This window comes from Oncorhynchus masou, chromosome 23 (genome assembly GCF_036934945.1).
Source record: "Oncorhynchus masou masou isolate Uvic2021 chromosome 23, UVic_Omas_1.1, whole genome shotgun sequence".
NCBI classification, from domain to species: domain Eukaryota; kingdom Metazoa; phylum Chordata; class Actinopteri; order Salmoniformes; family Salmonidae; genus Oncorhynchus; species Oncorhynchus masou.
In genome coordinates this window covers 2,733,441-2,747,752 of record NC_088234.1, presented here as the reverse complement: position 1 = coordinate 2,747,752, position 14,312 = coordinate 2,733,441, and the positions used below count along the sequence as shown (strand labels likewise).

The window sequence follows — 14,312 nt, the reverse complement described above, 5'->3', positions numbered from 1 at the left end:
AATGCAGGTTTCAGCACCTCTTAACAGTGTAAAGAAGAACCACCCAGTTTATAATGCAGGTTTCAGCACCTCTTAACAGTGTAAAGAAGAACCACCCAGTTTATAATGCAGGTTTCAGCACCTCTTAACAGTGTAGAGAAGAACCACCCAGTTTATAATGCAGGTTTCAGCACCTCTTAACAGTGTAAAGAAGAACCACCCAGTTTATAATGCAGGTTTCAGCACCTCTTAACAGTGTAAGAAGAACCACCCAGTTTATAATGCAGGTTTCAGCACCTCTTAACAGTGTAGAGAAGAACCACCCAGTTTATAATGCAGGTTTCAGCACCTCTTAACAGTGTAAAGAAGAACCACCCAGTTTATAATGCAGGTTTCAGCACCTCTTAACAGTGTAAAGAAGAACCACCCAGTTTATAATGCAGGTTTCAGCACCTCTTAACAGTGTAAAGAAGAACCACCCAGTTTATAATGCAGGTTTCAGCACCTCTTAACAGTGTAAAGAAGAACCAGATAATCTGAATGTCAAGGTTTCTCATATTCTCACCTGTCACAGTCATCCAGCTCTCTGGTGATTCTCCTTTAGAGCTGGAACACTTGTAGAGTCCTTCATCTGACTTGGATACTGCAGGGATGGTCATCTCTCCTGTAGTCTCAGTCCTGATGAGGGATCCATCTTTGTAGAAATCAGCTGTGAGGTCAGAGGGAGTTCCCTGATGTCTGCAGCGCAGAGTCACAGAATCTCCCTCAGTCACAGGAAGGGCAGGGCTCTCCAGGATCACAGCTCCATCTGTATATAATATATAAACATCATATATAAACAGGGCTCTCCAGGGTCACAGCTCCAGCTGTATATAATATATAAACAGGGCTCTCCAGGATCACAGCTCCAGCTGTATATAATATATAAACATCATATATAAACAGGTCTCTCCAGGATCACAGCTCCAGCTGTATATAATATATAAACATCATATATAAACAGGTCTCTCCAGGATCACAGCTCCAGCTGTATATAATATATAAACATCATATATAAACAGGGCTCTCCAGGATCACAGCTCCAGCTGTATATAATATATAAACATCATATATAAACAGGGCTCTCCAGGATCACAGCACCAACTGTATATAATATATAAACATCATATATAAACAGGGCTCTCCAGGATCACAGCTCCAGCTGTATATAATATATAAACATCATATATAAACAGGTCTCTCCAGGATCACAGCTCCAGCTGTATATAATATATAAACATCATATATAAACAGGTCACTCCAGGATCACAGCACCAGCTGTATATAATATATAAACAGGTCTCTCCAGGATCACAGCACCAGCTGTATATAATATATAAACATCATATATAAACAGGGCTCTCCAGGATCACAGCACCAACTGTATATAATATATAAACATCATATATAAACAGGGCTCTCCAGGATCACAGCTCCAACTGTATATAATATATAAACATCATATATAAACAGGTCTCTCCAGGATCACCAGCTGTATATAATATATAAACATCATATATAAACAGGGCTCTCCAGGATCACAGCACCAGCTGTATATAATATATAAACATCATATATAAACAGGTCTCTCCAGGATCACAGCACCAGCTGTATATAATATATAAACATCATATATAAACAGGGCTCTCCAGGATCACAGCTCCAGCTGTATATAATATATAAACATCATATATAAACAGGGCTCTCCAGGATCACAGCCCCAGCTGTATATAATATATAAACATCATATATAAACAGGGCTCTCCAGGATCACAGCCCCAGCTGTATATAATATATAAACATCATATATAAACAGGGCTCTCCAGGATCACAGCTCCAGCTGTATATAATATATAAACATCATATATAAACAGGGCTCTCCAGGATCACAGCACCAGCTGTATATAATATATAAACATCATATATAAACAGGGCTCTCCAGGATCACAGCTCCAGCTGTATATAATATATAAACATCATATATAAACAGGGCTCTCCAGGATCACAGCTCCAGCTGTATATAATATATAAACAGGTCTCTCCAGGATCACAGCACCAGCTGTATATAATATATAAACATCATATATAAACAGGGCTCTCCAGGATCACAGCACCAACTGTATATAATATATAAACATCATATATAAACAGGGCTCTCCAGGATCACAGCTCCAACTGTATATAATATATAAACATCATATATAAACAGGTCTCTCCAGGATCACCAGCTGTATATAATATATAAACATCATATATAAACAGGGCTCTCCAGGATCACAGCACCAGCTGTATATAATATATAAACATCATATATAAACAGGTCTCTCCAGGATCACAGCACCAGCTGTATATAATATATAAACATCATATATAAACAGGGCTCTCCAGGATCACAGCTCCAGCTGTATATAATATATAAACATCATATATAAACAGGGCTCTCCAGGATCACAGCCCCAGCTGTATATAATATATAAACATCATATATAAACAGGGCTCTCCAGGATCACAGCCCCAGCTGTATATAATATATAAACATCATATATAAACAGGGCTCTCCAGGATCACAGCTCCAGCTGTATATAATATATAAACATCATATATAAACAGGGCTCTCCAGGATCACAGCACCAGCTGTATATAATATATAAACATCATATATAAACAGGGCTCTCCAGGATCACAGCTCCAGCTGTATATAATATATAAACATCATATATAAACAGGGCTCTCCAGGATCACAGCTCCAGCTGTATATAATATATAAACATCATATATAAACAGGGCTCTCCAGGATCACAGCACCTGTATATAATATATAAACATCATATATAAACAGGGCTCTCCAGGATCACAGCTCCAGCTGTATATAATATACAAACATCATATATAAACAGGGCTCTCCAGGATCACAGCACCAACTGTATATAATATACAAACATCATATATAAACAGGGCTCTCCAGGATCACAGCTCCAACTGTATATAATATATAAACATCATATATAAACAGGGCTCTCCAGGGTCACAGCACCATCTGTATATAATATATAAACATCATATATAAACAGGGCTCTCCAGGATCACAGCTCCAGCTGTATATAATATATAAACATCATATATAAACAGGGCTCTCCAGGATCACAGCACCAACTGTATATAATATATAAACATCATATATAAACAGGGCTCTCCAGGATCACATCTCCAGCTGTATATAATATATAAACATCATATATAAACAGGGCTCTCCAGGATCACAGCACCAACTGTATATAATATATAAACATCATATATAAACAGGGCTCTCCAGGATCACAGCTCCAGCTGTATATAATATATAAACATCATATATAAACAGGGCTCTCCAGGATCACAGCTCCAACTGTATATAATATATAAACATCATATATAAACAGGTCTCTCCAGGATCACAGCTCCAGCTGTATATAATATATAAACATCATATATAAACAGGTCTCTCCAGGATCACAGCTCCAACTGTATATAATATATAAACATCATATATAAACAGGGCTCTCCAGGATCACAGCTCCAGCTGTATATAATATATAAACATCATATATAAACAGGTCTCTCCAGGATCACAGCAACAGCTGTATATAATATATAAACATCATATATAAACAGGTCTCTCCAGGATCACAGCTCCAGCTGTATATAATATAGAAACATCATATATAAACATAATATCAGCTATCTGAAACCAGATGAACCACTAAACACTATAATGTTAGTAGATGGTGTTTGTGGACAAACCATGTACTGTGATGTTGACAGCATTGCTGTGTTCTCCAGACCCAGACTCACACCAGTACACTCCACTGTCTGATGGTATTAGCAACACGATGCATGAAGACCCCTGTTGTTTTCCCCAGTCAGTATTACACTCTGAAAGGATTCCTCTCGATGTGTTCTCACCACTCTCCATCCAGCAGAGTTCCCCTGAACCTCACAGCTCAGAGAGACAGACTCATATTCAAAGAACTGAGGTCTGTCAGGACTGACACTCAGAGAGGCTGGAAGAGAGAGAGAGAGGGAGAGAGAGAGAGAGAGAGAGAGAGAGAGAGAGAGTGAGAGCGGTCTAAAGTCATATTATTTCTAACAGAGATACTGTCTTGAGACAAGGCTTTATATTCTAACAGAGATGCTGAATCACAGCAGAGAGGCTATTCTCTAGCTGTTTAACCTGGTGATGAGGGTAGGATACTATCCTGAGACAAGGCTTTATATTCTAACAGAGATGCTGAAACACAGCAGAGAGGCTATTCTCTAGCTGTTTAAGTGGTGATAAGGGTAGGATACTATCCTGAGACAAGGCTTTATATTCTAACAGAGATGCTGAATCACAGCAGAGAGGCTATTCTCTAGCTGTTTAACCTGGTGATGAGGGTAGGATACTATCCTGAGACAAGGCTTTATATTCTAACAGAGATGCTGAAACACAGCAGAGAGGCTATTCTCTAGCTGTTTAACCTGGTGATGAGGGTAGGATACTATCCTGAGACAAGGCTTTATATTCTAACAGAGATGCTGAAACACAGCAGAGAGGCTATTCTCTAGCTGTTTAACCTGGTGATGAGGGTAGGATACTATCCTGAGACAAGGCTTTATATTCTAACAGAGATGCTGAAACACAGCAGAGAGGCTATTCTCTAGCTGTTTAACCTGGTGATGAGGGTAGGATACTATCCTGAGACAAGGCTTTATATTCTAACAGAGATGCTGAATCACAGCAGAGAGGCTATTCTCTAGCTGTTTAACCTGGTGATGAGGGTAGGATACTATCCTGAGACAAGGCTTTATATTCTAACAGAGATGCTGAATCACAGCAGAGAGGCTATTCTCTAGCTGTTTAACCTGGTGATGAGGGTAGGATACTATCCTGAGACAAGGCTTTATATTCTAACAGAGATGCTGAAACACAGCAGAGAGGCTATTCTCTAGCTGTTTAACCTGGTAATGAGGGTAGGATACTATCCTGAGACAAGGCTTTATATTCTAACAGAGATGCTGAATCACAGCAGAGAGGCTATTCTCTAGCTGTTTAACCTGGTGATGAGGGTAGGATACTATCCTGAGACAAGGCTTTATATTCTAACAGAGATGCTGAATCACAGCAGAGAGGCTATTCTCTAGCTGTTTAACCTGGTGATGAGGGTAGGATACTATCCTGAGACAAGGCTTTATATTCTAACAGAGATGCTGAAACACAGCAGAGAGGCTATTCTCTAGCTGTTTAACCTGGTGATGAGGGTAGGATACTATCCTGAGACAAGGCTTTATATTCTAACAGAGATGCTGAATCACAGCAGAGAGGCTATTCTCTAGCTGTTTAACCTGGTGATGAGGGTAGGATACTATCCTGAGACAAGGCTTTATATTCTAACAGAGATGCTGAAACACAGCAGAGAGGCTATTCTCTAGCTGTTTAACCTGGTGATGAGGGTAGGATACTATCCTGCCACCCTAATATACAGTTTGACCCTGTAATCATCGAGACATCTCTGTTAGTAGTAACTTGGGAAGGGTTAGTATAGGGTAGGTAGGATTAGTGTAGGGGTAGGTAGGATTAGTGTAGGGTAGGTAGGGTTAGTGTAGGGTAGGTAGGGTTAGTGTAGGGGTAGGTAGGGTTAGTGTAGGGGTAGGTAGGATTAGTGTAGGGTAGGTAGGGTTAGTGTAGGGGTAGGTAGGATTAGTGTAGGGGTAGGTAGGATTAGTGTAGGGTAGGTAGGGTTAGTGTAGGGTAGGTAGGGTTAGTGTAGGGGTAGGTAGGGTTAGTGTAGGGGTAGGTAGGATTAGTGTAGGGGTAGGTAGGATTAGTGTAGGGTAGGTAGGGTTAGTGTAGGGTAGGTAGGGTTAGTGTAGGGGTAGGTAGGGTTAGTGTAGGGGTAGGTAGGATTAGTGTAGGGTAGGTAGGGTTAGTGTAGGGTAGGTAGGGTTAGTGTATGGGTAGGTAGGATTAGTGTAGGGGTAGGTAGGATTAGTGTAGGGTAGGTAGGGTTAGTGTAGGGTAGGTAGGGTTAGTGTAGGGGTAGGTAGGGTTAGTGTAGGGGTAGGTAGGGTTAGTGTAGGGGTAGGTAGGATTAGTGTAGGGTAGGTAGGGTTAGTGTAGGGTAGGTAGGGTTAGTGTAGGGGTAGGTAGGGTTAGTGTAGGGGTAGGTAGGATTAGTGTAGGGTAGGTAGGGTTAGTGTAGGGTAGGTAGGGTTAGTGTATGGGTAGGTAGGATTAGTGTAGGGGTAGGTAGGATTAGTGTAGGGTAGGTAGGGTTAGTGTAGGGTAGGTAGGGTTAGTGTAGGGGTAGGTAGGGTTAGTGTAGGGGTAGGTAGGATTAGTGTAGGGGTAGGTAGGATTAGTGTAGGGTAGGTAGGGTTAGTGTAGGGTAGGTAGGGTTAGTGTAGGGGTAGGTAGGGTTAGTGTAGGGGTAGGTAGGATTAGTGTAGGGTAGGTAGGGTTAGTGTAGGGTAGGTAGGGTTAGTGTATGGGTAGGTAGGATTAGTGTAGGGGTAGGTAGGATTAGTGTAGGGTAGGTAGGGTTAGTGTAGGGGTAGGTAGGGTTAGTGTAGGGGTAGGTAGGGTTAGTGTAGGGTAGGTAGGGTTAGTGTAGGGGTAGGTAGGGTTAGTGTAGGGGTAGGTAGGGTTAGTGTATGGGTAGGTAGGGTTAGTGTAGGGGTATGTAGAGTTAGTGTAGGGTAGGTAGGGTTAGTGTAGTGGTAGGTAGGGTTAGTGTAGGGTAGGTAGGGTTAGTGTAGGGTAGGTAGGGTTAGTATAGGGGTAGTTAGGGTTAGTGTAGAGGTAGGTAGGGTTAGTGTAGGGGTATGTTGGGAGGTGTAGTTTAGGTACGGTTAATGGAGGGTAGGTAGGGTTAGTGTAGGGTAGGTAAGGTTAGTGTAGGGGTAGGTAGGGTTGGTGTAGGGTAGGTAGGGTTAGTGTAGAGTAGGTAGGGTTAGTGTAGGGTAGGTAGGGTTAGTGTAGGGTAGGTAGGGTTAGTGTAGGGTAGGTAGGGTTAGTGTATGGGGTAGGTAGGGTTAGTGTAGGGGTAGGTAGGGTTAGTGTAGGGTAGGTAGGGTTAGTGTAGGGTAGGTAGGGTTAGTATAGGGGTAGTTAGGGTTAGTGTAGAGGTAGGTAGGGTTAGTGTAGGGGTATGTTGGGAGGTGTAGTTTAGGTACGGTTAATGGAGGGTAGGTAGAGTTAGTGTAGGGTAGGTAAGGTTAGTGTAGGGGTAGGTAGGGTTGGTGTAGGGTAGGTAGGGTTAGTGTAGAGTAGGTAGGGTTAGTGTAGGGTAGGTAGGGTTAGTGTAGGGTAGGTAGGGTTAGTGTAGGGTAGGTAGGGTTAGTGTAGAGTAGGTAGGGTTAGTGTAGGGTTAGTGTAGGGTTGGTGGGTTAGTGTAGGGTTAGTGTAGGGTAGGTAGGGTTAGTGTAGGGGAGGTAGGGTTAGTGTAGGGTAGGTAGGGTTAGTGTAGGGAGGTAGGGTTAGTGTAGGGTTGGTAGGGTTAGTGTAGGGGTAGGTAGGGTTAGAGGAGGGGTAGGTAGGGTTAGAGTAGGGGTAGGTAGGGTTAGAGTAGGGGTAGGTAGGGTTAGAGTAGGGTAGGTAGGGTTAGAGTAGGGTTGGTAGGGTTAGTGTAGGGTAGGTAGGGTTAGAGTAGGGTCGGTAGGATTCGTGTAGGGGTAGGTTGTGTTAGTGTAGTTTAGGTACGGTTAATGGAGGGTAGGTAGGGTTAGAGTAGGGTGTGTAGAGTTAGTGTAGGGGTAGGTAGGGTTAGTGTAGGGTAGGTAGGGTTAGTGTAGGGTAGGTAGGGTTAGTGTAGTGTAGGTAGGGTTATAGTGTAGTGTTAGTGTAGGGTTAGTGTAGGGGTATGTTGGGTTAGTGTAGTTTAGGTACGGTTAATGGAGGGTAGGTAGGGTTAGTGTAGGGTAGGTAGGGTTAGTGTAGGGGTAGGTATTGTTGGTGTAGGGTAGGTAGGGTTAGTGTAGAGTAGGTAGGGTTAGTGTAGGGTAGGTAGGGTTAGTGTAGGGTAGGTAGGGTTAGTGTAGGGTAGGTATGGTTAGTGTATGGGGTAGGTAGGGTTAGTGTAGGGGTAGGTAGGGTTAGTGTAGGGGTAGGTAGGGTTAGTGTAGAGTAGGTAGGGTTAGTGTAGGGTAGGTAGGGTTAGTGTAGGGTTAGTGTAGGGTTAGTGTAGGGGTAGGTTGTGTTGGTGTAGTTTTGGTACGGTTAGTGGAGGGTAGGTAGGGTTAGTGTAGGGTAGGTAGGGTTAGTGTAGGGTAGGTAGGGTTAGTGTAGGGTCGGTAGGGTTAGTATAGAGTAGGTAGGGTTAGTGTATGGGGTAGGTAGGGTTAGTGTAGGGGTAGGTAGGGTTAGTGTTAGGGTAGGTAGGGTTAGTGTAGAGTAGGTAGGGTTAGTGTAGGGTAGGGTTAGTGTAGGGTTAGTGTAGAGTTAGTGTAGGGTTAGTGTAGGGGTAGGTTGTGTTGGTATAGTTTTGGTACGGTTAGTGGAGGGTAGGTAGGGTTAGTGTAGGGGTAGGTAGGGTTAGTGTAGGGTAGGTAGGGTTAGTGTAGAGTAGGTAGGGTTAGTGTAGGGTTAGTGTAGGGTTGGTCGGGTTAGTGTAGGGTTAGTGTAGGGTAGGTAGGGTTAGTGTAGGGGTAGGTAGGGTTAGTGTAGGGTAGGTAGGGTTAGTGTAGAGTAGGTAGGGTTAGTGTAGGGTTAGTGTAGAGTTGGTCGGGTTAGTGTAGGGTTAGTGTAGGGGTAGGTTGGGTTAGTGTAGGGTAGGTAGGGTTAGTGTAGGGGTAGGTAGGATTAGTGTAGGGTTGATAGGGTTAGTTTAGATGTAGGTATAATTGGTATAGGGGAGGTAGGGTTAGTGTAGGGTTGTTAGGGTTAGTGTAGAGGTAGGGAGGGTTAGTGTAAGGTAGGTATGGTTAGTGTAAATGTATGTAGAATTAGTATAGGGTAGATAGGGTTAGTGTATGGTAGACCATTTAAAGTAATATATTTAAAATTTATTTTAGAAAACAATAGAAAACATAAAAAAATAGACAGATTAACATCAGTAATCATTCACATTAAACACATTTCTAGAAAACACAAAGGGCATATTGTACTTGCTGTTGCTTTAAGAAATAGATTTCACACAAAGTTATAGAAAAGAGTTCTTAACAGGTGTGATACCACATCTGAGAGAGGGTGGTTGCCTACAGCACCGAGGACAGTTACCACGGACACATTGATCATGATGCTGTGATGATGGAGACCCTTATGATCCCCAACACACTACAGCACCGAGGACACATTGATCATGATGCTGTGATGATGGAGACCCTTATGATCCCCACCACACTACAGCACCGAGGACACATTGATCATGATGCTGTGATGATGGAGACCCTTATGATCCCCACCACACTACAGCACCGAGGACACATTGATCATGATGCTGTGATGATGGAGACCCTTATGATCCCCACCACACTACAGCACCGAGGACAGTTACCAAAGACACATTGATCATGAGGCTGATGATGGAGACCATTATGATCCCCATTCTGGTGAACACCACTGACACCCATCTCCAAAAGGACACGGTTGTTGAATCTTATGATGTCCCCTATCATGTAACCATCGGATTTTAGTAGACAAACATCAGGCAATCACACTAGATAACCTGGATGAGAAATAACCACAACTCCCACTATTGGAACTCTCACTATTGGAACTCTCACTATTGGAACTCCCACGCATTACACTGGAACTCTACCCACACTACTCTACCCACACTATTGAACTCTCACTATTGGAACTCCCACACTACACTGGACACTATTGGAACTCCCACTATTGGAACTCTCACTATTGGAACTCCCACTATTGGAACTCCCACTATTGGAACTCTCACTATTGGAACTCTACACTATTGGAACTCCCACTATTGGAACTCCCACTATTGGAACTCTCACTATTGGAACTCTCACATATTGGAACTCCCACATTATTGGAACTCCCACTATTGGAACTCCCACTATTGGAACTCTCACTATTGGAAATCACACTATTGGAACTCCCACTATTGGAACTCACACTATTGGAACTCTCACTATTGGAACTCTCACTATTGGAACTCCCACTATTGGAACTCCCACTATTGGAACTCTCCACTATTGGAAATCACACACACTATTGGAACTCTCACTATTGGAAATCACACTATTGGAACTCCCACTATTGGAACTCCCACTATTGGAACTCTCACTATTGGAAATCCACACTATTGGAACTCCCACTATTGGAACTCCCACTATTGGAACTCCCACTATTGGAACTCACACTATTGGAACTCTCACTATTGGAACTCTCACTATTGGAAATCACACTATTGGAACTCCCACTATTGGAACTCACACTATTGGAACTCTCACTATTGGAACTCTCACTATTGGAACTCCCACTATTGGAACTCCCACTATTGGAACTCTCACTATTGGAAATCACACTATTGGAACTCTCACTATTGGAACTCTCACTATTGGAACTCCCACTATTGGAACTCCCACTATTGGAACTCTCACTATTGGAACTCTTCACTATTGGAACTCCCACTATTGGAACTCCCACTATTGGAACTCACTGGACTATATTTACATTTTACTGGACTCTTCCCACACTACACTGGACTCTACCCACATTATACTGGACTTAACCCACACTACACTGGACTCTACCCACATTACACTGGACTCTACCCACACACTACACTGGATTCTACCAGCACTACAATGGACTCTACCCACACTACACTGGACCCTACCCACAATACACTGGACTCTACCCACACACTACACCTGACTCTACCCATGCTACACTGGACTCTACCCACACACAACACTGGACTCTACCCACATTATACTGTACTCTACCCACACAGCACTGGACTCTACCCACATTATAGTGGACTCTACCCACAATAAACGGGACTCTACCCACACACCACACTGCACTCTACTCACTCTATACTGGACTCTACCCACATTATACTGGACTCTACCCATACTACACTGGACTCTACCCACACTAATCTGGACTCTACCCATACTACACTGGACTCTACCCACACACCACACTGCACTCTACTCACACTATACTGGACTCTACCCACATTATACTGGACTCTACCCATACTACACTGGACTCTACCCACACTAATCTGGACTCTATCCACAGTACACTGGACTCTACCCACACTACACTGGACTCTACACACACTGCACTGGACTCTACCCACATTATACTGGACTCTACCCACACACTACACTGGACTCTACCCACGCACTACACTGGACTCTACCAAAACTACACTGGACTCTACCCACATTATACTGGACTCTACCCACACTACACTGGACTCTACCCACATTATACTGGACTCTACCCACACTACACTGGACTCTACCCACATTGTACTGGACTCTACCCACACTACACTGGACTCTACACACACTACACTGGACTCTACCCACGTTATACTGGACTCTAACCACACTACACTGGAATCTACCAGCACGACACTGGACTCTACCCACATTATACTGGACTCTACCCACACTACACTTGACTCTATTTACATTATATTGGACTCTACCCACATTATACTGGACACTTCCCACACTACACAGGACTCTACCCACATTACACTGGACTGTACCCACACTATACTGGACTCTACCCACATTACACTGGACTCTACCCACACTAGACTGGACACTACCCACACTACACTGGACTCTATTTACATTATACTGGACTCTACCCACATTATACTGGACTCTTCCCACACTACACAGGACTCTACCCACATTACACTGGACTCTACCCACACTACACTGGACTCTAACCACGCTACACTGGACTCTACCCACGCTACATTGGACTCTACCCACATTATACTGGACTCTACCAACACTACACTCGACTCTATCCACACTACATTGGACTCAAACCACACACTACACTGGACTCTACCCACGCTACACTGGACTCTACCCACACACTACACTGGACTCTACCCACATTATACTGGACTCTACCCACACACTACACTTGACTACCCACATTACAATGGACTCAAACCACACACTACACTGGACTCTACCCACGCTACACTGGACTCTACCCACACACTACACTGGACTCTACCCACATTATACTGGACTCTACCTACACACTACACTTGACTACCCACATTACAATGGACTCTACCCACACACTACACTGGATTCTACCCACGCTACACTGGACTCTACCCACATTGTACTGGACTCTACCCACATAATTCTGGACGCCACCCAAATTATACTGGACTCTACCCACACTGGACTCTACCCACATTATACTGGACTCTTCCCACACTACACAGGACTCTACCCACATTGGACTCTACCCACACTACACTGGACTCTACCCACACTACACTGGACTCTACCCACACTACACTGGACTCTACCCACATTATACTGGACTCTACCACACTACACCTGAATCTACCCACACTACACTGGAATCTACCAGCACTACACTGGACTCTACCCACACTACACTGGACTCTACCCACACACTACACTGGACTCTACCCACACACTACACTGGACTCTACCCACACACTACACCTGACTCTACCCATGCTAAACTGGACTCTACGCACATTATACTGTACTCTACCCACACACTACACTGGACTCTACCCACACTACACTGGACTCTACTTACACTACACTGGACTCTACCCAGACACTACACTGGACTCTACCCTCACACGACACTGGACTCTACCCACACTACACTGGACTCTACCCACGCTACACTGGACTCTACCCATTCTACATTGGACTCTACCCACATTATACTGGACTCTACCAACACTACGCTGCTCTACCCACATAATACTGGACTCTACCCACACTACACTGGACTCTACCCACATTGTACTGGACTCTACCCACATAATTCTGGACACCACCCACATTATACTGGACTCTACCCACATTATACTGGACTCTACCCACAGTACACTGGACTCTACCCACACACTACTCTGGACACAACACACACTACACTGGACTCTTCCAACACACTACACCTGACTCTACCCATGATACACTGGACTCTACCCACACTACACTGGACTCTACCACTACACTGGACTCTACCCACACACTACACTGGACTCTACCCACACCTGGACACTACACTGGACTCTACCCAGACACTACACTGGACTCTACCCACATTATCCATGACACCCACATGATACATGACTCTACCCACACTACACTGGACTCTACCCACATTATACTGGACTCTACCCACACACTACACTTGACTACCCACATTACAATGGAATCTACACACACACTAGACTGGACTCTACCCACATTATACTGGACTCTACCAACACTACACTGGACTCTACCAACACTACACTGGACTCTACCCCCATTGTACTGGACTCTACCCACACACTAAACTCAACTCTACCAACACTACACTGGACTCTACCCACACTACACTGGACTCTACCCACACACACTCTTCCCACACTACCCACATTACCCACATTATACTGGACTCTACCCATACTACACTGGACTCTACCCACACTACTCTGGACTCTACCCACATTATACTGGACTCTACCCACATTATACTGGACTCTACCGACATTACACTGGACTCTCCCCACACTACACTGGACTCTACCCATATTATGCTGGACTCTACCCACACAGCACTGGACTCTACCCACATTATACTGTACTCTACCCACACACTACACTGCACTCTACCCACACTACACTTGACTCTACCCACATTATACTGGACTCTACCCACAATACACTGGACTCTACCCACACATTACACTGGACTCTACCCACATTATACTGGACTCTACCCACACACTAAACTAAACTCGACTCTACTAACACACACACACTGCACTCTACCCACACTACACTGGACTCTACCACATTATAATGGACTCTACCCTCACTACAATAGACTCTACCCACATTATACTGAACTCTACCCACATTATACTGGACTCTACCCACACTACACTGGACTCTCCACACATTATAATGGACTCTACCCACATTATACTGGACTCTACCCACATTATACTTGACTCTACCCACACACTAAACTCGACTCTACCAACACTACACTGGACTCTACCCACATTATACTGGACTCTAACGACATTACACTGGACTCTACCCATATTATA

The 14,312-nt window shown here is 43.9% G+C and overlaps 1 pseudogene; it reads right to left on the bottom strand.

Annotated features, from left to right (window-relative positions):
- The window catches only part of LOC135510172 (low affinity immunoglobulin gamma Fc region receptor III-A-like), a 99,264-nt pseudogene that overhangs the window by 59,400 nt on the left and 25,552 nt on the right, over positions 1 to 14,312 (bottom strand).